At 36.3% G+C, this 26,465-nt stretch overlaps 2 protein-coding genes across 8 annotated transcripts in view; both read right to left on the minus strand.

The window, feature by feature from the left end:
- LOC136026093 (FGGY carbohydrate kinase domain-containing protein-like) overlaps window positions 1-26,465 on the minus strand; it is a 461,793-nt gene that overhangs the window by 235,069 nt on the left and 200,259 nt on the right. The gene's annotated exons all lie outside the window — the stretch shown is intronic.
- LOC136026012 (uncharacterized) overlaps window positions 1-26,465 on the minus strand; it is a 110,339-nt gene that overhangs the window by 5,704 nt on the left and 78,170 nt on the right. For all 7 annotated transcript variants that reach the window (XM_065702165.1, XM_065702216.1, XM_065702206.1 and 4 more), the window contains one exon: window positions 3,711-3,826. The gene's annotated coding sequence lies outside the window, so the exon portion shown is untranslated. The remainder of the gene's footprint in view (window positions 1-3,710; window positions 3,827-26,465) is intronic.

Here is a 26,465-nt window from a genome sequence, read left to right on the forward strand (position 1 = left end):
TAGTCATGACTTAATGACCACAACTATTCCATTCTAATTCAATCTTCTTGTTAAGGTAGGAAATGAGATTAACACCTGGTTTTGTATCAAATCAGGAGTTAAGCAATATTGTGCTCTATTCCTCTTTATATGGATCATTTTGATGGACTTGGTCTTACACAGAAAAGGCAATGGGAAACCAAGGAATCAAATGGGGAGGAAAAAACCTCCTGGACTTAGATTATACTGACGATTGAAGCATATTAGATGAAAGTGTGAGCAAAATGAATGAGCTCTTAGAGGTTTGGCGAGTTTAGGGTGCTAGAATAAGTATGGAAATTAATGTTAAGAAGACTAAGTCACAAAGGCTAGGAATAGGTGAAGACGAAAAGTTGACATTGAGAAACAAAAAAAAAAATTAATCTGGTGGGTAGCTTCACTTACCTTGGTGGTATTATTAGTAAAGACGGTGGGAGCAGTGAAGATGTTAAAAATAGAATTGTCAAGGCTCATGGTGTTTTTACACAGTTATAAAAGGCTTGAAAAAATAGGAAATTAAGTCTGCAAACCAAGATTAGAATATTGGAAGCTACAGTAATGACAGTAATCAAATAAGGCTCTAAAGCATGGGCACTCCAAAAAGTGGATGAAGATTTAGTAGGTGTTTTCCAGAGAATACCCTACGGTTTGTTCTGGGTACCCTGCTACTTGGCCTTATTTCAAATAAGCGTTGGACGAGGAGTGTGCGTAGCTCAGTTGGCCTCAGGTGGTTTGGTGCTGCGATGAGTTATTCTTAGATCAATAAAGAAATAGCAAGTGTAATATTACCTTTGCTTTTCTTTGAAAAACTCCTTTTTCGGAAATTTTTTTCTTATAATTTCTGTTCAGTTTTGATGGTCAAAGTTTCAAGCTTTTCAAAATTCCCTATTTCAAACTAATTTGTTTTTCAAGATCAAAGTTTCATTAAATTGTCAAAACTAGTATTAAAGTCTAAATATCAAAGTAACACAGTATCAAAATAAATAAAAAATTAAAGCAGATAAAATATCAAAATAAACAAAGTATCAAAGTAAATATAAGTATCTTGTATAATTTGCAGCCCATGCCCCGTAAATCAAAGTTACCCTGTAAATCAGTAGATCGAAGTATCAAAGTAAAAGTATCAAAGCAACAATAAGCAACTTGCTTAACTCAGAACCTTTTTCCCAAACGCTGAGGGGGGATTCAATCCTGGAAGCATAATTGTGTGGCCTTTGGACTATTTTGAACAAAATAATTATATTGAGTTTTGATGGAATACCTTTGGGAAATATCAAGGGGGCCAAGGATTTTACATTTTGTTATTCTTTTGTATTATCTTCAGGAAAGTCCCAGCCTGTGACACTCAATTGCTGACAAACGACACCCTCTGGTAAATATTATCACACATATGGCACTTTCTGGGCATTTATCTGCAAAAATAGACAGGAGATCGCCAATAGAGAAAACCAGACTGGCCTTTCAAAATCTCATATTTCGTAAATTTTATTTCCGTTAACACAACAGTGGTTCAGCCTAAAAACTTTTAATAATCGCTTCTTCATGTCACATAGGGGCTTATAAAGTAGAATATGAAAGTACTAGAGAGGTTGAAACCTTGTTTCAACCTTGTTAGCTTGTTTCGCCACGTAGAAATTCGCACCTTCTCTCCTTTTTCAGAAACAATAGACAAAAATACAAAACTGAGAAACAACTCCAACGACGTCTTGCAGGTTTTTTTTTATTGTGCATCATATTGGATAAGTGGAGGTTGAAAGAAAACATTAGAACCCAATATCTTACAATACCATGCACATTATGTCCCTAATAAAATTGGAGCCAGTAGATTCTTCAGACTCAGACTGACGCAGAAGCGTCAAAAAGAAACCAAAAACGAACAAAAATCACAATTTAGCGCAAAATTCGAATGGTCTATTATAGTCAAAACGTCAGATTAGGTAGCAAAGACGCCATATTTTCTTTTCAAAATTATGATTATTGTAAAATGGTGTTGAAGAAAGCGTTATTAAGCGACAGAAGTACAATAATTAGAGCACTTTTTTCAAGAGGAGGCATTCCATTTAAATGAAGAAAAAATAAATAAAATGTAATTAGTTTAGATTTTTTTATTTTAAGAAGATTCACTTATTCCGAAGAAGGGGCTGCTTTTCCAAGAATTTATAAACAAATCGTATAGTAGATTGGAGTCAAGAATCTTATTTTGGTTAATAACTTTAAAAGGGTACAAGGTACTTTCGAATGTAAAAAGAGAGACAAGAACAAAATAAAGAAAATACTAAAAGAAGAAAAAAAAATAAAGAAAAAGAAAAATTTCAAAATCAAAGAATTTCTTTGTGGAAAAGAAATTCCCCGATTTTGAAATCAGAAAATTCTTTTATCATCCCAGGCCGTGAAAAATATGGTTTTCTATCATCGATATAGAAAGATTTGGAGTGTAACAGGGGGATAGTTGTATTTTTCACTGAAGAAGATGCTTTTTTCACTTCAGAGAAAACTAGAATTTCATTTCTTTAAAAAAATATTTGACAGCTTGCAAAACTTTTGAACTCTGGAGCTCTTTGAAAACTATTCCTGCTGTGATGAGCTTCGACACAGATAAGAAAGAAAAAACGAAAGCAAAGAATTATTTTAGCACATGTTGTGGTTAAACATCATTCAGAAACAATAAAAAAAACTACATTAGATTATCAATAAAGTTTGGCTGCAAATAGTTGGTCTTAAATTGACCGAGATAGCAACAGAAAAACAGAATGACATCAAAATAAGCTGTAATAATAGAAATTTTTTTACACTGATAAAAGAGCAATAATTGTTACAACCGTTGGAAAACTGAAAAATCGGTATCTTTGTAGTTTTAACATGCATGATCTCGAAAATTTTATTTAATTGGAATATTTGTAAATTGAAAAATGCTAATATAGGTCCTATTACACACGAAATGCTCGTTAGGCACTGAGGATTTACTTTCATTAGATATAGAAAGGTTGTGGCACACAGACATTACATTACTTTACAGTCATTGTTTCAAGAAAAAAAATTGGAGCTCTACACAGTTAAATAAAAGAATGAATAGTGGTTAGCTAGAGTTCTAAACTGTATCTTTCTTTGCTTAATCCCACCAATTCATGCTTGAGAGGACTGTTTTGCTAAAGAACCAAACGCCCCCCTAAAAATAGCGATTGTAAAACCTAAACTGAAATGCATTTTCATGGATTGCATGTGAACAGATTTTACCTAGATACCCTAAAACTAGGAACCCAATTATAAATTCAGAAGATATTAATTAGAAAGAAATTTTTTGTTACTCCAAATGTCTGGAACGTAGATAACTCCTATTGAAAAGACATTTTTGGTTCATTTTAGAATAATTATTAGAAAGTTACAACGCAAACAAAAGTGATATCAGGCTCATAAATGTCACCAAAGAGAGTAGAATTGGCCAAAACCCATCTTTTATTCATTTGTCTAATTTGTTCATCTACTATAGTTTGATTCTTTCTTCTTCTTGTTGAATTTCCACTTTTTCTCATTATTGCAAAATTAGTTTAATCTGACTCTTAGCTTTGGCATATAAATAGATACAAACAAATGAATAAATAAATAAAACATATCTTTGTTCTTCGATGCTAAAAAAAATAATAATAGGCAATTGGCGATTCCCATGCATTTAGCAATTGTAAAACAAAACTTACTTCTTGTGTCGGTCATTTAAACCGTCTAAATCTCCTTTTGAAGATGATGGCTCCATTTCAGACGAGGATTGAAGATGGTCAAATATGAGTTATAACTTAAGCTGGATGTCCTTTTCCTGTAAGGAAAAAGACTATTAGCTCAGAGGCTCCATAAAGTTAGAGGTTTACCCTGACTTCCACTGAGCTATCAATTAGGAGATTCAAGAGTTTTAGCTTACAAATTGAACTAATAATACCAAATTCCTGCCAATAAATTTTCATAGATAAAAATATAGATCAATAGAGTAAGAGATGATAATTTACATCTATTTAAGCCGAAAATGTAGTAAACGAATTAACAAGCCATGAAGAAATCAAACAATTCGTGTTAACGAACTGTGAGAAAGGAGTGACCTGGCTCAATAGTGACCGAAACTCTAAAAAGCAGAATTTTGATACCAATAGATATATCAAAAGAATTGGATTTTTATGCTGATTTTAACTATACAAGTTTCATCAAGTTTAGTACTAACCAAAAAAGTTACGATTCTGAGAAAATTTGCCTTACTACTTACTAGTTACAGTACTTACTACTGTAGAGGTTTCAAACTCCTAGCTGCAAAAATGTGGAATTTAGAATTTTTGCCAGAAGAAAGATCACGGATGCGTGTTTATTTGTTTTTCGTTTTTTTCCACGGATAATTGTATCAACTCAGTGGTCTAAGTTCTAGTACTCTTTTTAAGTGACCCAAAAAATTGGAGGGCGACTAGGCCTCCTACAAAGCTTATTTTTACCCAAAGTATTTCAAATTTTGAGATAGCAATTTTGTTCAGCATAGCCAAGAAATATAATAGCTATGTTTTGAGGACGCATTAATCCCACACAGTCCCAGGGGGAAGGAATGCAAGTTATGAACTTTGCCCATTGTTTAAATATAGTATTGGTTATTGGGAAACATACAGAGGTTTTCAATGGTTATTCTTTTGTATGTCAAGGGGTTCGGGAGGGGAGAGGGTTACGCTGTAAGATCTCTACATTGAGGAACTTTTCAAAGAGAATTTTCTATGAAGGGGGCTCTGGGTTTCCCAAAACTATTTGAAAAACGATCAGAAATTAAATATAAAAAAAACAAGTTTTTTCAACTGAAAGTAAGAAGCAACATTAAAAGTTAAAACGAACAAAAATTGTTACGTATATGAGGGGGTGCACCTTCTTTTTAGTACTTTCAAAGAGCTATTATTCTAATTAAACAGCATTTGTGATTCAGGGGTCATTCTTAATGAATTAGAGCAAATTCAAACTTTTGTGTAAAAAGTGAGATATTGACAAAGGGGTGAACCCCCTCATATACGTAATAAAAATACACGAATATATAAGTTGATTACGTAAGTTAATTTTTAAGCTATGTATATTCATTACTAATAAAAAAGTTCGTAAATGAAAATAAAAATTCTAGTGGTCTTTTTAAATTACCAAAAGAAGTTTTTTTCTCATTGTGTAGATTAAAAATCTTTATAATTTCTGGTTTATTATAGAACTGAAGCCATTCTGACCCCTATCATGAGAAGTCCTGATGCCCGTTCAACGACACGGGCAAAAGGATCACAGTAGAAGATACTTTTCACATTGCATTAAGAAGATCCAATTGTGTATGTCTTTGTTAAACAAGGAAAAAGAATAACTGAATCACATGTTTACAAGGGTTATGGTTACAGATTTATAATTATAAATTTTATAATTATAATTAATATTTGTAAATTTATCTAATTGATATTAATTTATAAATTATATGATTAATAATTATATTATTATAAAGTAAAATAAAAACAAATAAAAGAATAGTTACCAAAATTATAATTATCCATTTATTGGATTTGTTGCACCCATAAATGACTTTTGCTTATTCTTCCCATCAAGTTTCATCCCGATATCTCCACTCTAAGCGTTTTCCACGATTTTTGGTTTCCAAGATTTCTGTTTCCCCCCTCCAACCCTCTATGTCCCCGAATCTGATTCGAATTGAAAATGGAGCATTTGATACATTAGATTCTTCTATATATCAAGTTTCATTGCAATCCGATCACCCATTCGTAAGATACCTCGATTTCACGTTTTCCAAGAATTCCGGCTTCTCCCTCCAACTCCCTTTAATGTCACCGGATCTGGTCGGGATTTAAAATGAGAGTTTTAAAGCACAAGATCCTTCTAGATATCAAATTTCATTAAGATCTGATCACCCGTTCGTAAGTTACATATACCTCATTTTTTCTAATTTTTCCGAATTACTGCCCCCCCCCCCAACTCCACCAGAGAGAGTGGATCCGGTCCGGTCATGTCAGTCACATATCTTGGACTGGTGCTTATTGTTTCCACCAAGTTTCATCCTGGTCTCTCCGCTTTAAGCGGAGATTCCGCTTTAAGATTTTCCCCCCCCCCTAATAACACTGGACCCAGTAGGGATAAAAATAAGATATCTAAGTTTTGAGGTCCTTCTAGATATGAAATTTCATTAAGATACGATCACTCTTTTGCAAGTTAAAAATACCGCATTTTTTCTTTTTTTTTGAATTAACCCCCCCCCAAACTCTCCTAAAGAGAGCAGATCCGTTCCGGTTATGTCAATCCCGTATCTAGGACAAGTGCTTATTTTTCCCACCAAGTTTCATCCCGATCACACGGCTCTAAGTATTTTCCAAGAGTTTAGGTTCCACCCCCACCCAACATCCCTTTAACCGGATAAGGTTGAAATTTAATATAAGAGCTCTGATACATGATATCTTTCCAAACATCAAATTTCATTAAGATCGGATCACTCCTTCGTAAGTTAAAAATACCTCATTCTTCTAATTTTTCAGAATTACACCCCCCCCCCCACTCCCCCAAAGAGAGCAGATCCGTCCCAGTTATTTCAATCACGTATCTAAGACTTGTGATTATAATTCCCACCAACCCGATCCCTCCACTCTAAGCATTTTCCAAGATTTTAGATTCCCCCCCTCAATTCCCCCCAAATGTCACGGGATCCAGTCGCAATTTAAAATAAGAGCTCTGAGACACGATATACTTCCAAAATTCAAATTTAATTAAGATCCGATCAATCCTTCATAAGTTGAAAATACCTCATTTTTCTAATTTGTTCGGAATTAACCCCCCCCCCAACTCCCCCAAAGAGAGCAGATCCGTCCCTGTTATGTCAATCATGTATTTAGGACTTGTGCTTATTTTTCCCACCAAGTTTCAACCCGATCCCTCCACTCTAAGCGTTTTCCAAGATTTTAGGTCCCCCCCTAAATTCCCCCAATGTCACCGGATTCAGTCGGAATTTAAAATAATAGCTCTGAGACACGATATCCTTCCAAACTTCAAATTTCATTAAGATCTGATCGCTTCTTCGTAAGTTAAAAATACCTCATTTTCTCTATTTTTTCCAAATTAACCGTTCCCCCACTCCCCCCCCCCCAGATAGTCAAATCGGCCAAACAAATATTTCTATTTTAATCTGCTCCGATCCCTGATACGCCTGCCAAGTTTCATCGTCGTAGCTTGCCTGGAAGTGCCTAAAGTAGCAAAACCGGGACAGAGAGACAGACCGACAGACAGAAAGACAGACAGACAGAATTTGCGATCGCTATATGTCACTTGGTTAATACCAAGTGCCATAAAAATAACTAAAATAAGCAAATCAAAGCCAAGTGAATGTCGACAGGTTCTTGCCTGTCATATACTCAAGGCAAAATCTTGATTAGCCACCACCCCCAACCCCTGAACCAATTCCTGTTCAGGAATTATGTTATTGGTAAAAAAACCAACATTTCACTTTGGGAAAGAGGGGTAGCTAAGGGCTCAGAATTGAGCCACAAAAACTTATTTACTAAGCAGTTTGTAGCTTGTGTTCGTAAGTCCTGAAAGAGAACTAATGTACAAAAATTATTCGAAAGATTGTTACTTTTCATAATGATCCCTCCTTCAACAAAGCTAACTAAAAAAGCGTACTCAATCCTGGAACCTCAATGCAGATATATATTAAAAAGAAATATTGCTTCCCTCAAGATGCTGCACAAAAAAAAGGGTGAGAAAATTGAGAAGATTATTTCACATCCACTTCAAATCGGTGGGTTTTCCTAAGAAATTATGAGGGGGTTCTTTCGATAAGATATTATTTGTTCTTGAGTCTTATTTAGAGCCAAAACAGCTGCTTGGGGGTGAAACTCCCTCTTGGTTTGTTAAAAATGAGACCTCAATCTATCTGTTTTGTTAAAAAAGTTTGAAATATCTTATAAGTTTATCGTCAGGGTTAATATCAACCCCCTACTCCCCTTAAAATACACACATTTCCAGTGTAAAGGTTTATTGACTCTTGAAATGAAAACTCAAACCCCAAGAAAAAAAAGAACCGAAATAAATTGTAAAAGTGAAAACGTAGAAGGGGCAAGAGGCAGACAGAGAGGGGTCCATTCTCAATATATTTTCAATGCTATAATATCTATACTGAATGATCCATCAGGTACATGTGATGTGCATTGCCGTTTTTTCGCTATTCCCCGCGTTCCTAGGATCAAGTGGCCTAAAATATTTGTATATAAATCAGTTTCAGCTCTTCCGTGGAAAACTGTATCTGATATTAAAGATAAATTAACAATATGCTATAAGTACAAATCAGAGATGTTACAGTCACACGAAATTTTATTCAGATTTCTTCCGACCGTGCTATCCTCTTTGAGTCTGATCTTCACTCTTTGCTTCGAGAAAGCGATCGTCATTTATTTTTTCCTCTTTTAAATTTTCTTTATTATTCGGCATGTTTTTACCCGAAGAGAAAATTAACTAACTTGACAGGAACGATATTATATTTATTCTGTTCCATAATCAAAAGGGTGCAACATCTAGATCATCATTAAGGCTGTGTCGTTATTACGTAGTTAAGCTGCTGAAGGATACAAAATATCAAGGAATTAGCTGACAATCTTAACTGTTTTATTGTCACTGTTAACTCTTATTTGAAAAAAGGCTTACTTTTGTGATGTTTTTTAATGAAAAAAAGAGCAGAGTGAGATCTAGGGAATCGTCCAATTCTTGTAATTGGAAACATGCGGGGTGGAGAGCCATCCCTAGGAAACAAAAGAAACAGGATTTTCAACCCACAAGAAAACAACTATGAACCATAAAAACCTTTCGCTTTCAGTGGTCAGCCGAATTGGGTGTTTTTTTCTTAATATGAGTAAAATTTATGTTAAAAAAAGTTATACTTTTTTTAGTTGTTATTAAAAATTATTATTACGAGGAATGGGCCCACTATTAGTGTTTCGGGGGTCAGGTCTTTAAGACCTATTGTCTTAAACCACAAAAACTAAGCTCTATTTACGGTTTTGGAAAATATGATGGGTATGCCTCCCCACCCTTACCATATATCTTGTCAGCTATCGGACTTCTCCTGCCCTTACTATATCCTCCAGCTTAGCAATAATATTATGAAAAATACCAAACCCCTGTCTAATCCTAGCTGGTTATTCTTCTATCAGATACCTTCTTATTTCCACAGTGATCATCTCGCATATTTTTCATAATGGGGATTCACCCATATCTGTTTCGGAAAGATGTTTCCCTAGTTTTCCAATTCCTATTATGACTTCTGTAACTATTCTCGTCTTAGACCTTTTCAGTCGTAGAAAATGTTTAGCCAGAGTGGGGTTGAACTTCGGGAGTAATTCTTTGGTGTCTTTACACCCTACTTTTCTATGCCAATTTTCTTTTGCACTCTTATTGCTCTAACCCCTCACTGCCACCTTCCGGCAACTCTGAAAAATTGGGATGAAATGTTCTGGATCCTATTATCTCAGTGATATCCCACTCTTAGTTGCTTTACCTACCATCTCCTTATCCTTTATTCCAGAGTGCCCTGAAATCCGTATCAAGGTAATTATGTTTTCTTTGGATGCCAAGCTATTCAAGGCTCCGTAGCATTAAAATTCTCTATTTTGCCGGCTCTTTGATTCTAAAGACTTTTTGGGCAAGGTTGATTGTCAGTTAAGATATGTATATCTTTTCATATACTTCCCGTTTCCAACAGTCTTCCATCTTCCCGTTCAATTCCGAGCATTTCAGCATGGAAAACTGTAGCAAACTTTCCAAGGTGATAACTGATTACGTATTTGTCCACGTCAGGAGTATTCTGTTATATTACTTCTTTCGTTCCCGATTTTTCCTGAAACCGCAAACCATAAGAATAAAATAACATCGGATTAATTTGATGGTGCAGCTCTATTCCCTGCTCCACTTCTTTTCTGTCCTTCATGACAATTTAGAATTGGCTTTGCTGGTCATATCAGCTGTTTTTGAGTTCTTTGACCTTATATCGGTAGTCTAACAGCAATTTTTACTTTTACTTCCTCTATAAAATTTTCTACAGGAAATAGTAAAAAAAAAAAGCTAGATGGATGCCGCAGCGGTTGTATGATACGCTGATAAAATCATTAGGCATACTAGCCTTTGTACCCTTATTAAGGTGGTTTTGTGGCAGGCAATTTGAGTTGAATTGACCCAAACCAATATTTCACATGACGTCATCAATCTAATTACCGTTTTATATAAATACATGATCTGATTGGAATTTAAGCCACCGTTCCTTCCCGTTATTTGTTGAGACTGAATTAGGGTTTCCGTGCCTTCTCAAGACAATGAGCTTTCCAGCTCAGGGATAATTCGGATAATAGAAATAATTGGTGGTCAATTACAAGGATCCTCAATATATAAATTTCTTCTCGGAGGTGGGTCTCCTAGGGCAAGGGCAACATAACCATGTTCCAACCCATTCACAAACTCCTTCATCCATGATGACGTCCTCCTGGAACCTAACTTTTATGATACCCTCCTCTAATATCGCGGAGGCAACATCAGGACCAAATTCTAGACTCCTTTCCATGCATTTGGTAACTTTAATGATTTTGCTCATTTTTCAGTGTATAGACGGGTTTACGTTCGGTTTTATTTATGCTGACATTGAAATACGGGAAGAACTAATTAATTAGATTTATGAAAAGAATTAATATAGAAATATAAAAATATAGTTCAATCCTGCTTTCTAGGGCTATAGTGAGAAAAATATTGGGATGGCTAGACACCATATACGGACGAAGGATGATAGATTGTCTTTTTCGGCTAACAGTCTTGGATCAAATGAAAATAATGCGGTTCTTATATGGGATGAAAAGAAAAACTATGGAAAAAATGGGAACTTTCTGGGAGGGTGTAAAGAGCCTTTGAATAGAATAGGACGGAAAGAGAGCGTGTGAAGCTGTTTTGATCTCGGGCGGATAATTTCATCCCGAGTGGCAGAATTATCCTCCTATATGTGGAAGATATGAAAATATGGTTCAATCCTGCTTTTTAGGGCTATAATGAGAAAGATATTGGGATGGCTAGGACATCCTAAGAACATTTTTGATCAACTTAAACCGTATGAAGTTTTATACATCAGTTTGTTTCCATTAGAGGCTTAAGCTCAATCAAAAATGTATTGTTTTAAAACTATAAACTGCCTCAAGAAAGTCGAAGAGCTTTCTTGTAAAATAGCTTGTAACTGTACTTGTGTGCCAACATAGAATATTGATCCACATATAAAAAAAAGAAAAGAATCAAGTGCAACTTCGCTCCCAAACAAGATTGCCTACGGGTGGCAGTCAAGTGGTAATGTTTTTTACATTGAATGGAGAGCCAAAATCAAACAGTTCGTGGTGACGAACTGTAAGTGAGGAGTGACTCGGTTCAATCTAGGCCAAAAATTCACGGTCATTTGGCTGTTGTTATTTTTTTCAGTAAGTACAAATTATGCTCCGAACTTGAGAAGGCATGGGGGTTGTCAGCGATTATTTATGCTTGTGTTGAGATTGACTCGGTTATTTATTGTAATTTTTGTTCATTTTGGGATTCATTTAATTATCTACGGTGATGTATGGTAGTTGTAGGTTCGGAAGACTATTTGACTATATTTTTGCTTATTTCTGGCTCAATCTTCTGTTTGAAAAATTATTTTGTAAAAAAAAAGCGTAAATTAATTCTTATTTGGTTTCTGCTGATATAGCGTCAAAAAATTTGATTTGAATTGTTTTTTTTTCTATAGGAATCCATAGTTGGTCATTTTAAACCTCCTCAAGTTGAAATGAAAAATAAAACTTAATACTTTCCCAAAATATTCTACTAATGCTCTCTGAGAACTCGGATAATCTTAAACTCTTTATTCATTCAAATCGTTGCGGCTGAAGTAGTAGTATACTATATTGCTTTAACAACAGGTGTGATCTTGCGAAATTTTATTCAATTTTTGAGTCTGGTCTTCATTATTTGCTTTGAAAAAGTGATCTGAATAAAATCTCCATTTATTATTTCCAATGTAAAAGTTTCTTTTCAATTACCTATGCTCTTACCCGACAAAAAAAATTTAAATTAACTGCTTGGTTAGGAGCAACTGATATTATGTGCGTTCTATGGAATAATCAACAGGATATTACATTTGAATCATCCTTAGGGCTGGATCCTTATTACCTTGTTTAACTACTGGAAGATAAAAAATATCAATGAAAAAGTTGACAGTCTTAACACAAGGAGAATAGAAAGTCATTTTATTTGTTCAACTGTTTTATCATTTCATTAATATTTTATGTTCACTGTTTTATTTTACCTTCAGAGCCTGCCAAATCAAGATACAAACATAGATGTTATATTATAATTTTTTGATTGTTTAAAAAACCTAAGTGTATAGGGAAAAACCTTCAGGACCCTCCCAAATAGGGAACCTTCAAGACACCGGGCCCTAGCAGACAATTCAACTGAGGCTCTAGCAACGAATTCCAATAGGGGATCCTAGAATCCGATTCCACCGGCGGCCCTAACAAGATTTCCAAAGAGGGTCCCAGCGTGCAATTCTACCGGGGCCCTAGCAGTCAATTCCAGCGGGGGTCTTAGCATCCAATTCCAACGAGGGCCCTAGCATCCTTATTCACCGGCGCCCAACCAATTAATTCCGACAGGGCCCCTAGAATCAAATTCCAACTGGGGCCCTAGGATATAATTTCACCAGACCTATAGCAATGATTTACAAAGGAAGCACCAGCTAGCACTTCCAACAAGGGCCCTAGCATTCAATTATACCGGGACCCTAGAAAACAATTCCCAGGGGTGGGGCGCTAGTTAAGTGGGGAACCTCTGGATGTAACATAGAATGGTGAAATCTTGCGTGACATGCTAGACCTTAGAGACCCTTGGGGAATTTCTTGTTGTAACTGAGGATGGGGCACACAGTGGTATGTTACATAATACTATGATACACCTGTATGTTACATCCTCTACCTCTAGAGTAAGATATATCCTTTAGCTCTTTGCTTTAAAGTAATATAGTGTGTTAAAATGCTTATTGTTTTATTTCGATGGCCCTTGTGCTAGAACAGTTGTTCTTGAAAAGTTGATGATGGAAATTGAGATAATATTATTCTCACTTGAGGAGTGGTGGGTAATAACAGATTGTTTATGTATGTGAAGGATAACGCGTTCTCGTGTGGATTGTTAGGGGTCGGACCCTTCCAGTCAAGCAGAAAACCCCCGCTTGTACATTAGCCTGTAAAAAACGTGTGGTTGAATCCTGGTTTCCATGGTTAGTGCACTTTGTACAGATGACGGGTGACAGATTGCTAAAGATTGTCCTTTATAGCCAACTACTCAGGGCCAAACGTCATCTCTGTTTAGGGTGGGAGGATGCCATTAGGAAAAATCTGGAAGTTTGTAGGAGCAAGGTATTAAATAGATTGGGATGGAAAAGGACCACGTCTAGATGTGATGACTTCAGGCTGCTTGGTGCTGAAATGAGTTCTTAGCAGTAGGATCAGTAATATCGGAGATAGTTTTTATTTAGAATTGTATAACTTATGGTGTAAATGTTTACCCCACCTGACCAGTCATGGAACATAAGAAAACACCTGACCAGTTAAACGCTTAGTTCTTTAGTTCTCAGAGGTAGTACGTCAATAACATTTGAATTTGTAAAAATATTATAAAGAATCAATCTGAAACACAATAGTTACTCTAAGCGTTTATAAGAGGGAAGCCATTTAAACCGCCATTGTAAAATTTAGTAGAGTAGGATAGTATTTGACAAAAAACTGCAGGGCCAGGTCAAAATAACAACTTTTTGACCCAAAACTAATGAATAGGTTACTTGTAACTTCATGTCTAGTCTCCAAGCTAGGCATACATTTAACTGCTCCAAGCTAGGAAACTTAAAGATACCGACCAATTAGTCCTTCTGCTATACCATGCCAAGCTTGATGCATGTGATATCCTTATGCAGACAGACACAGATGGAAATAACCAACGATTGTACGACATAAACAGGATCAAGAACAAACTAAGAACCGAAGCTCGTTTGCCACGCAATGTCTGGTTGCGATACAACATTTAGACTTCACGGCGTAGGGAAACCAGCAGTGGTTTCCTTGTCACTTAAAGATGGGATTTTTAAAGATGCTTGCAAGACCTTCATGATACCAGGATCCAACCATCAGAAGATCGCAGAAGCTGGAGAGAAAGCTTTGCTCTGCATCTACAAAGAGAAAAGCAATGAGAAGACCCTGAAGGATGTTCGGGTTCGAGCATTTACAATGCGGGTTGCAAGTGCAATTTCTTTCGTTCAGACAGAGCGGCTTCCGCCGACTTTGGGTGCCGCAAAGTACCACTTTTAGAGGTGTTATTTGCAAATAATGAAGTGGCAAGACACATCCGATTCGCTAAATTCCGAAGAGTGGGGTTGGCACCTCTCTTCGTCACGGAATATGTATTTTTCCATAATGACGGATGCTTCACCAGCACCGGAGAACCTGCTGAAGATGGTGCGGTGCCAGTGCACCAGCGGGTGCGAGTCGCCCAGATGCAGCTGCTGTCGGAACGGTTTACCCTGCAACTTTGCCTGCGGGGAGTGTAAAGGGGTGTTATGTGCTAACGCTGCAGCAAGACAGGATGAGGATGATAACGAAGACGAGTAGGAAGAAGAATTAGCTTTAGGTTGTGCTTTAAAATCAAAATGTTCTTGTGATTAATTTACCTGAGTTCTAAACGTTACTTTTTATAACTGATTGATCTGAAGTTTTGATCTCGATTAAAGAAGTCTTTTTCAAAATGTTATACTTAGCAACCCCTCATATTACAGGCCCTTTAGAGGTGAAAATGACGTAAATAGTTAAAAAAAAAGCCTGCTGTTTGACCTCATATCTGGCAATAAGGTACTTTATTTGATATAAAATGATCCTTTAGCCGCAGGAATCTGGCAAGTAATGACCTGCGTACTTTACCCCCCCCCCCCGTTCTTTGAAGGTGAAAATTGATACTGGGGTATGAAATACTTGATTTCTGACGTCGGATTCGGATTCAACATGCTTGATTTGATAGAAAACGACCACTTAAACCCAAAAATGCGTCCAAACAGAAATTTCGATTTTACCCCCTTCAAGGGGGGGAGGGGTGGGTAGTTGTGCAAGGGGGATTCGGGGGGATTTTTTTGTGTGATTAAGCTGATTTTTCTGAACATTTTGGTGTAAAAAAGAAAATTCTGTTGCAATTTCCCCGAGGTCAAACCGTATTTTTCCTTCACTATATTTCCAAGGTACAAGTTTCTTTTCAATTACCTATGTTCTTACCAGACAAGAAAACTGAAATTAACTGCTTGGTTAGGCGCAACTGATATTGTGTGTGTTCTATGGAATAATCAACAGGATATTACATTTGAATCCTCCCTAGGGCTGGGCCCTTATAACCTTGTTTAACTACTGGAAGATACAAAATGTCAAAAAATAGTTGACAGTCTTAACACAGTCACAGTCATTGAACAGAAACAGTCATTTTATTTGTTCAACTGTTTTATCATTTAAAAAAAAAAATTATAGTCACGGTTTTATTTTACCTTCTGAGCCTGCCAAATCAAGATAGATGTTAAATCATAATTGTTTTATTGTTTAAAAAACCTAGGTGTGTAAGGAAAAACCTTCAGGACCCTCCAAAATAGGGAACCTTCAAGACACCGTGTCCTAGCAGGCAATTCAAGGGAGGCTCTAGCAACCAATTCCAATCGGGGAATGGGGGGTCCGGGAATCCAATTCCACCGGTGGCACTAGCAGTGGGCACACAGTGGTATGTCACATAATACTATAATACACCTGTATGTTAATCCTCTACCTCTAGAGTAAGATATACCCTTTAGCTCTTAGCTTTAAATTAAAATAATGTGTTAAAATGCTTATTGCTTTATTTCGATGGCCCTTATGTTAGAACAGTTGTTCTTAAGAAGTTGATGATGAAAATTTAGATAATATTATTCTTATTTGAGGAGTGGCACGAAATAACAGATTGTTTATTTATGTTAAGGATAATGCGTTCTCGTGTGGATTGTTAGGGGTCGGACCCTTCCAGTCAAGCGGAAAACCCCCGCTTGTACAGTAGCCTGTACAAAACGTGTGTTTGAATCCTGCATTCTAGGGCAACAATTAGAGAAAGGTCTAGGTGGTTAGTGCACTTTGTGCAGATGAAGGATGACCGATTGCTAAAGATTGTCCTTTATAGCCGACTATTCCGGGCCAAACATCATCTCTGTTTATGGTGGGAGGATGCCAAGAGGAAAGATCTGGAACTTTCAGGGAGTTTTTAAGGAGCAAGGTATTAAATAGATTGGGATGGAGGAGGACCACGTCTAGCTGTGATTACTTCAGGCTGCTTGGTGCTGAAATGAGTTGTTAGCAGTAGGAGTAGTAATATCTGAGATAGTTTTTATTAACAATTGTATAACTTATGGTGTAAATATTTACCCCACCTGACCAATTATGGAACATAAAAAAAAAACACCTGACCAGTTAAGCAATTAGTTCTTTATTCCTCAGAGGTAGTAGGTCAATAACATTTGAATTTGTAAAAATTTTGGAAGAGCCGATCTGAAGCACAATAGTTACTCTAAGCGTCTATAAGAGGGAAGCCATTTAAACCGCCATTTTAAAATTTAGTAGAGTAGCATAGTATTTGACAAAAAAAAATCTGCAGGACCAGGTCAAAATAACAAATTTTTGACCCAAAACTAATGAATAGGTTACTTGTAACTTCATGTCTATTCTCCAAGCTAGGCATGCATTTAACTGCTCCAAGCTAGGAAACTTGTGTCTAACTTCAATATTGATTCTTTCCTGGTGAAATTGGTTCCCCCATTTTTATCAAATAGATCACAGGTAGTCAAATATCAGAATCATTATTCCAGCCCCTCCATGTCCACAATGGAGTACCCCAAGGTACTCTCGTAGGTCTCCTCCTTTTTTCTGTTATAATAAACAGCCTCGCTAAGGAATTTCCAACAAATGGAAATTTGTGGATGACCAAACGGTTGTTTAAACCTGCTACCGAAACTTAGTAAGCAGCCCTGAGTATCGCCCTTTTACTCGTCCCTATCCCCTCAGATATTTCTCTGTCTTCCCTTAAATAACTTGGGGTTATAGTTTCCTCTAATTTAAAGTGAGATATCCATGTTAAAGATATTGTCCATAAAGCAAATGCGTCCATGTCTCTTCTTAAGCTCTTGAATAAATTTAACGTTCCCCCTTCCCATTCTTTAAGGATCTATACTTCCTTTTCCGCCCACATCTTGAGCATGCTTGTCTAGTTTGGCATCCTGGCGCATCCCATTATGAATCAGAAAAAATTGAATCCATTCAAAAAAGAGCCCTGAGAATAATTCCCATTCTTTAAGGATCTATACTTCCTTTCTCCGTCCGCATCTTGATATGCTTGTCCAGTTTGGCATCCTGACATATCCCTTGATAAATCGGAAAAAATTGAATCCATTCATAAAAAGAGTCCAGAGAATAATTTTTAAAGAAGCTAAGGTACCATACTCATTCCTTCAAAAAAAGGTGAAGCTGCAAACTCTTAAGCACAAAAGAGGAACGTTGTGCCTCCGTTTTGCAGAAAAAAAACGCAACAACCAACCTTTACACGGAAAATATTTTCCCCAAAAGACACTCCCCATCCAGACAACGCTGTTGTGTACTGTTTCTGAACCCGTTCCTATCTTGTCCCCCATCCGTTGCTTAACCTCCAGGTATGAAATAAATCTTTGTCTCCTTCGTTACTGATCAGAATAAACCGCTAGTTTTTCTTTTTTCTTTGGTGTTGGATACCTAATTGGATACCTAAGTTGTATGTTCGTTTGATTCTTTTATTCCCTCTCCCTTGTTTATATATTCTCTTTTAAACGTTTTTAATGCTAATTGTATATCCCTTTTTTTAGTTTTGTTGTAGTTTTCACCTTTTTAACTTTCTAACATTTTTTTTTCTTTTTTTTAAAGAAATGCTTCGCCTTTCTGATTTTGTTGTTTTTGGCATTGTTTAACCACATTTTTTTAGCTGGTGCGCCTTTTTTACGATTTTTTTTGTTGTCTTATGACTCCAAAATACAAATTCAGTCCTTCAGGGCTTGTGACAGACATTTTTTGAAATTAAGATATCTTTTTCTTTAAAATATCTTGTCTCTTTATCTTTACATGTCACCGACCAATTTTTAGCAGTAAGTGATAATTTGAAACAAAGAAATGCCTAGGTGAAGACACTTATCTTTCATCAATGTGTAACTAAAAATTTGACTTGTTGAAGAATAGCCAAAAAGAGCTATTTACTTATGATACTACTACTAATACTAACAACTCACCGCAGCGACAAACCGCCTGAGGCCAACACAGCTACACACGCTCCTCTTTCATCCCTTTCTATTCAACACCCTCTTTCTATTCAACAACTCTGTTCACCCTCCCAAAAAGTCAAAATTTCCTTTAAATCTTTCTTTATGACATTCTCCCACCCAAGACAAGGACGACCTGCTTTCCGTTTAGCCCTAGACAGTTGGCCAAAAAGTACAATCTTCAGCAATCTGTCATCCTCCGTCCACAGAACGTGCCCTAACCATCTCAACCTCTCTTTCATTATAGCCTTAAAAAGCAGAATTGAACCCCACTTTTCATACAGCCTATTGTTTGAAATCCGATCAGTCAGCAGGGTACCCAGAACAATCCATAGGCACTTTCTCTTCTAAATCTTCGTTCACTTTGTGGAGCGTGCATGCTTCACAGCCATATTTGACCACTGTCATCACTGTACCTTCCAATATTCTAATCTTGGTTTGCAGACTTATCTTCCTATTTTTCCAAACTTTTTTTATTATGAAAAAACACCCTGAGCCTTAGCTATTCTACTTTTAACATCTTCACTGCTCACACTTAACAGTTCGTGACAAAAAACTATAAGCAAGGGGTGACGGGGCTCAATAGTAACCGAAATCTGAAAAGCGGAATTTTGACATCGATAGATATATCGAATGATCCAGATCATTATGTAGATTCCAGTTCTTTGGTACTTTTAAAAAAGCTTTTTATTGTTCTAATTAAACGCCTCTTGTGTTAGAATAGAATAGAATGGGTTTTATTTGCACAATCTCTCGTAGTCATAAAACTAAATGGCGCTTGTGCTTACAAAAAAGAAAAAAGGATTAAATCAAACGACAAAAAAAAATCAGAAGACAAATAGTTTAAAATCAACAATTGTTATACTTTGATACAAAGAAAGGGATGAATGAGTTGGAAAAACGATTTGTGCGTGAAGGAGGTGCTGCTAATCTGTCAAATTTCTTCAACCTAGTACTTCGATGTTTCACTAAAACTGGTGGTAGCATCGATCTGTATTTATCACTTCTGAGAAGATATTGGCCAAATTCAAGAATCAAACTGAGACGACGCTCTTGAAGAGAGGGAATTTGTAAAGTGGATAATGCTAACTTATATTCGATAAAAGCATCGCACAATATTACTTTGACTGCTCTTTTTTGTATTGACTCAAGCTGGTCACTTAGGTAAATGGTGTTATTGACTTGTGGGCCCCATACGGGACATGCATACTCTAAAATTGGTCAAATGTAAGTAAGATAGGCTATCCTTAGTTGTGTCACTGAAAAACCAAATCGACGCATTAGTATAAGTGTCCGCATCGCACTATTTGCCTTTTTGATAATTGTATCGACATGGAGGCTGAAAGAGCAGTCGATGCTAAACTTGACACCAAGCACTACTGCCGAAGATTCACTAGGATAAGGAGGAGGAGGGCACACAAAGTCTCTCTTCATGGGATTAAAGCGAAGGATTTTAGTCTTTCCTTCGTTGATTTGGAGGCTGTTCGCAGTACATTCATCTTTGAAGTTTTTGATTATTTCGTTACAGAATTGGGGGACAGCCTCAGACTTCTCAACAATGTACTTCAGTAGGACTGACAAGTCGTCTACATACTTAAATCTTTCTTCATAGCCGGAAAGGATGAAATTTATCACTGCCAAAAACAGTAGACTAGCGAGCTTAGTACCTTGTGTTTCAGGAATCGTTCTTCAGAAATTGAGACAAAATTCAAACTTTAGTGTAAAGACTGAGATGTCGAGGAGTGGGTAATCTCCTTCATATACGTAATAATTTTTGTTTGTTTTGAGTTTTAATGTTGCTCCTTACTTTCAGTTGAAAAAACTTGTATTTTTTCATTTTATTTCTGGTCTTTTCCTAAATAATGTCAGGAAATCTGGCTCCACCAACACGGGGAATTTCCCCATCCGACAGAAATATTCTCTAAAAATTCAGTCTCGTTGAAAATATACTCCGGGCAGTTACCGTTAACAACACCACGCGTAAAATTGAGTCTGAATTGAGAAAACAAGACTTAAAAAAGAATTTTGGATAGGAATTCTGGCAAATTCCCATAGTGTATGATTTCTCCTGACAAGTTCACCCCCTGGAAACTTCTCTCTCTATAGAGAATTCCCCTGTGGAAAAAATAAAATAAAATAAATTCGTCATCTCCCCCCACTCGAAATTCTATACATATTTCCCAGAAAAGGATACTATGCGTAAGCGAAGAGACGTATTTTATAACTTTAAGCCCTTTCTCCTGGGACTGTGTGGGGTTCTTTTTTATTTCTAGAGGCATAATTGTTGGGCGTTTCAACTTAGATGAACCAAATGACTATCTAAAAATTTTGGTTGGATGGTTCGGGAATAAAAAGGGGAAGGGGGCCTAGCCACCCTCAAATCTTTCTGTTCACTAAAATTGGGCATTAGAACTTTGAAATTTCGCTCGGATGATCCCTTTCAAGATATTCTAGGATTACTGGGTCGATACAATCACCCCTGGAAAAACAACAACAAAAAATAAAAAAAGAAAAAAAACTTACAAGACGTGTGGTCTAATCCTGCTTTCTTGCGATACAATGAAAAAAAGGTCTACATAGTTAGGGCACTTTGTGCTGATGAGGGATGACAAATTGCTAAGGATTGCCCTTTATAGCCGACTATTCAGGGCAATAGCCGACTATTATAGCCGACTATTCAGGGCAAAACATCATCCTTAGTTTGGGTGGGAGGATACTGTAAGGAAAGATGTGGAACTTCCTGAGAGTTTGTAAGGAGCAAGTTATTAAATTCCATTTAATAACTATTCCATTAGTGGATTACTCGAAAAAGTTTCCAAAAACTATAACTGGAAAATAATTAATTAATAATTAATATTTTTGACCACTTGTATTTATCTATTTCTTGTGCAAGAGGCTCAGCCCTTTTTAAGTTTAATCAAGCAGTTTTATGACAACAAACTGTAAGTAAGGAGTGAAGGGGCTCAATAGTAACCGAAATTCTAAAAAGCTGAATTTTGACATCAATAGATATATCAAACGATTCAGCTTATTATGTAGATCCCAGTTTTTTTTGTACTTTTATAAGACCTTCTTACTGTTCTAATTAAACGCCTCGTGTATAGGAGTCATTCTTAAGGAATTGGGAAAAAAATTAAAACTTTAGCGTAAAAAAAGAGGCTTTGAGGAGGGTGTAATATCTTTCATATTCGTAATCATTTCTATTCGTTTTAAGTTTTAATGTTGATCCTTACTTTCAGTTGAAAAAACCTGTTTTTTTATTTAATTTCTGATCGTTTTGAAATAATTTCAGAAAATCTGGACCCATCTGCGCGGAGAAATCCCCCTCCTCCCGGAAATATCCTCTAAAAAATTCAATCTTGTTGAAAATTTATTCCGGACAAACACTGTTAACAACTCCACGCGTAAAATTGAGGCGGAATTAAGAAAGCAAGACATTTAAAAAGAATTTTGAATGGGAATTCTGACAAATTCAAACAGTGTATGATTTCCCCTGACAAGTTCTCCCCCTGGAAATTTCCCTCTCAATGGATGATTGAGAGGGACCCCCCCACCCCACCCACCCGAAAATATATACATGTTTCCCAGTAACAACTACTATGGGTAAAAAAAGAGACAAAATTTTATAACTTGAAGACCTTTTTCCGGGGACATTATGTGGTTTATTTTATACCAAGAGGCATAGTTATTAGGATTTTCGATTAGGACGAACAAAATAGCCATACCTAAATTTTGATCAAGGGCACAAGAACTTTTAATTTCCGCTCAATTGAGCCATCTCACAATATTCAAGGGTCACTGAGTCGATAAATCACTCCTGGGGAAAATACAAATCCAAACAAATAAACACGTATCAGTGATCTTTCTTCTGGCAAAAATACAAAATTCCACATTTATGCAGATGAGAGTTTGAAACCTCTAAAGTAGGATTTTCTGATATAATGAATCTGATGGTGTAAATTTCATTGAAATTATATGCCTTTTAAAGGATGTTTCCCTCTTTTTTCGACAATCAGGCGAATTTTCACAGGCTCGTAGCCTTTAATGGGTAAAACTAAACTTAATGCAACTTATATTTTAGAAATCAGCATAATCAGCTGATTCTTTTGATTTATTTATTGGTATCAAAATTTAGCTTTTTCGATTTTCGGTTACTAGTGAGTCGGATCGCTCCTTACTTACAGTTTATTACCACGAACTGTTTTAAATTGTTTAATTTTGTTCCAATTCCTTAAGATCTACTGAAACACAAGGGCTACTTAATTAGAATAATAAGCTTTATCAAAAAGCAAACTTTAGAAAAGGCTAAAACAAAGCTAAACCAATCAGAGTTATAAAGTAAACTTCAGCGCACAGAGCGAGTCCTTGAGGAGGTGGTGCTTCCCCTCACATATATAATAACATCTGTTTGTTTTAAGTTTTGATGTTACTCTTTTAAAAGTTCAGTAGTCAAGTAGCCAGACTTCGACATCGGCCCCAAAAACCCTAGTTCGACCACCATTATTTTGCCAATTTACTTTAGGCCCAGCTTTTACAGCTTCGCCCTGCAGAACCTTAAAAGTATCTATAAGCTGTTGCATGGAGTCGACAACAAGCGTAAGGCCGTGTGCAAAAACAATGTTGATCAGGAATCTTTAAATTGGCGGTCAAATGGTAATAGCTTTTCAAGGAGTTAATACTCTGATTGATGCTGAAAACCTGCATACATAATAATCTTAGTCCTACTCTTTTCAAGAAATCAATAGAATTATCCTGATGATACATGATGTGGGACTTAACTTTTCTCATGAGATTTGAGTAGCTAGGCTTATTTCTTGAAACAACTTCTTCTAGGTTCCACTGTGTCACCATGTAATTTTCAATAAAGTTGTAGCCTGCATCTTTGTTGACGAGGATAGAACCCTTTTTTCAGTTGATATGTATTTATAGGTCTTCATTGTGTTAGGAAATCTGGGCTAATCTACTATAGGGGATGGGGGTATTAGGCCTTAGTTTTCTCCATCTGAAACTCTACTTAAACTAAGAGTGAACTTAAATTTGTATGATTATTATTGATTTTTTTCATCAGAGAGCTTCGTATAGACGATATTATAGAAAAAAGCAGCCCCCCCCTACCAGTCATTTTCCAAACATATACAATGCGATTTTAAAAGATGGCCATTTTGTTCAACATAGTTGAAAGGCCAAGAACCTACGTCTCCAGTAATTCCAAGCCTCCCCTCTCCCGCACTCCTCATGGTTAGAACTGTAATTTATGCAGTCTTTTATATATAAGATTTTAATGTAAGGAGTGGTAGTATCAACTCCGAAAGGGCTCACTCAATTGAAAACTTGAACCTATAGTGCCTATTTAATTGTTAAAACTGGCTTGCAGGCAATTTCTCCCTCCTCCTTCCACTTCCGTGTTTCCCTAAATACATTAGATTGAAACTTTGAGTTGAGTAGTTTGTTCAGAATAGTCCAGAGATCATATACCTGTTCCACCTTAATAGAATGAATCCCTCAGAGCCTAGGGGCAAGGGCTGTGTTATTTATCGGGGGATATATATGGTATTCATCGAGGAGGTTGTCCTGTAACTCTTTAAATTCTTCCATGGTTTACATATATGCTATTGAGACTGATGGGCATTTTTGGCCTTTACCTTCAAAAAGACAGAAGCCATTCAGGAGAGTCTTTGGAGAATGCTGAGGGGACAGTTGAATTATAAGCATACGGGTTCTCAAAAAGGCACAACTCAGGAATGACTGAGTATATTAATCTCAAATTTTCAGGAAATGATAAGGGAAGTAAGCAATTGACCCAAAAGACAAGATTTGCACGCTGCTACAAGTTTTACCACTATTATTACTGCTATCACAACTCAACTAAAACCTACTGCTCCTTCTGCGAGTACTACCAAGCCTACCAAGGGTATATATATATATATATATATATATATATATATATATATATATATATATATATATATATATATATTCACTACCGACATTGGCTTTGGTTTTATTCTTATGTTGCAACATCAGCACTAGAAGTTTGTTCTTATTTAAATTAATTTTTAACAACTAACTTAACATTCTAACAACTTAAATTAATTTTTAACAACTAAACATTTTTGTGTGTTTAGTTGTTATGTTATTTTTGTGTTTGTTATTCAAAAATAAACATTTTCTTTCGCTCCTTTTGTTTTTTTCCCACTGAGAAATATAAAAAACTATTTGCCCCCCCCCCTCATAACCAAGATGATAAGAGTGAGTAAAGTAATTATAGAATTAATAGTCTTAGTTGCAGGAAGTAAATTACATAGCACATTTTCCTCATCGGCCTACCGTCAAAGACAAAAGAGGCTTAATTTATGGTAATAAGTCAAGTCAAAATAAAGAAACAAATGTTACCATTTGTTTGGAATCAAAATTAAAGTCAAGAATCAAAACCACATTAAAGTCCTTAATGTATTATATTTTTTTTTCTCCTACTTCTTATCACTAAAAAGGTCTTTAAAAGAAAAATAATTAAGCAACAAAAAAAAATTATGAACAACAGCGCCGGTTTCTAAGAGCGTCACCAGTTGGGGTGTTGTATTTCATTGTCGTCTTCAGAATGGAATTTGACTAAGTTATATTTTTTTACCATTTGTTCCTGGTCTCGGTGAAAAACTTAAACAGATTTTACAAAAACATAAGGGTGATACAGCCTTTCAGTCAACAGACCATTATAGTCGCCAGAATGTGTATCTTGCTTATTTTTATTAATACCCATGCCGGAAAGGACATAAATGTTAAGGGTGTATCCCAGGGTAGTCGATCATGCTGAAAACAAAATCGTAGGAAACATGTTAGCCGTTGGGGTGTTTCTGATATATAGGCCAAACACAGCAAAATTGGCCTATAATGGGGTTCGACGATTCTATAATTTTTTTACGAATAAAATTGGTCAAATCCAGCGGACTCTTACATCAATCGAAAGAAGAGTCTTTGGATTACACTGATATGATATGATATGTAAAACAAGAGCTAAAAGCCCATATGGCGCTTGTGACGAGGTCGGAAGAGCCAAGAGCCAAGAGCTCATATGGTATGAGCTCTAGCAAAATTATAAGAATCAATACATAGTTTTAAAAGGAAAATCAAAGGCTTTATCTCGGTCGGGATCCAAATAAGAGCTCTCAGTCAAGAGGTCCTTCTAAATATCAAAATTCATTAAGATCCGATCACCCACTCGTAAGTTGAAAATACCTCATTTTTTCTAATTTTTCCTCTCCCTTCAGCCCCTCAGATGGTCGAATCGGGGAAAACGACTTCATCAAGTCAATTTGTGCAGCTCCCTGACACACCTAACGATTTTCATCGCCTTAGCACGTCCAGAAGCACCAAAATCGCCAAAGCACTGAACCCCACCCCCTTACTCCCCCAAAAAGAAAGGATGCAGTCCGGTTATGTCAATCACGTATCTACGACATTTATAAGCGTTTTCAAGATTTCCAGTTTTCCCCCCCAACTCCCCCCAAATTTAACAGTTCTGGTCGGAATTTGAAATAAGAGCTCTGAGACATGAGTTCCTTCTAAATAGCAAGTTTCATTAAGATTCGGTCACCCGTTCTTAAGTTAAAAATACCCCAATTTATCTAATTTTTCCAAATTAACAACCCCCAGCTCCCCCAAAGAAAACGGACCCGTTCCAATTATGTCAATCTCGTATCTATAACTTGTGCTTATTCTTCCCATCAAGTTTCATCCCGATCTCTCCACTCTAAGCGTTTTCCAAGATTTCTGGTTCCCCCCTCCAACTCTTTATGTCCCCAGATCCGATTCAAATTTAAAACGGAGCATCTGAGACATAAGATTCTTCTATATTCATTAAGATCCGATCACCCATTCGTAAGATACCTCAATTTTCATGTTTTCCACGAATTCCGATTTCTCCCTCCAACTCCCCCCAATGTCACCAGATCTGGTCGGGATTAAAATGAGAGTTCTAAAGAACAAAATACTTCTAAACATCAAATTTCAATAAGATCTGATCGCC

The sequence above is a fragment of the Artemia franciscana genome, chromosome 1 (genome assembly GCF_032884065.1).
Source record: "Artemia franciscana chromosome 1, ASM3288406v1, whole genome shotgun sequence".
Taxonomy (NCBI): Eukaryota; Metazoa; Arthropoda; class Branchiopoda; order Anostraca; family Artemiidae; genus Artemia; species Artemia franciscana.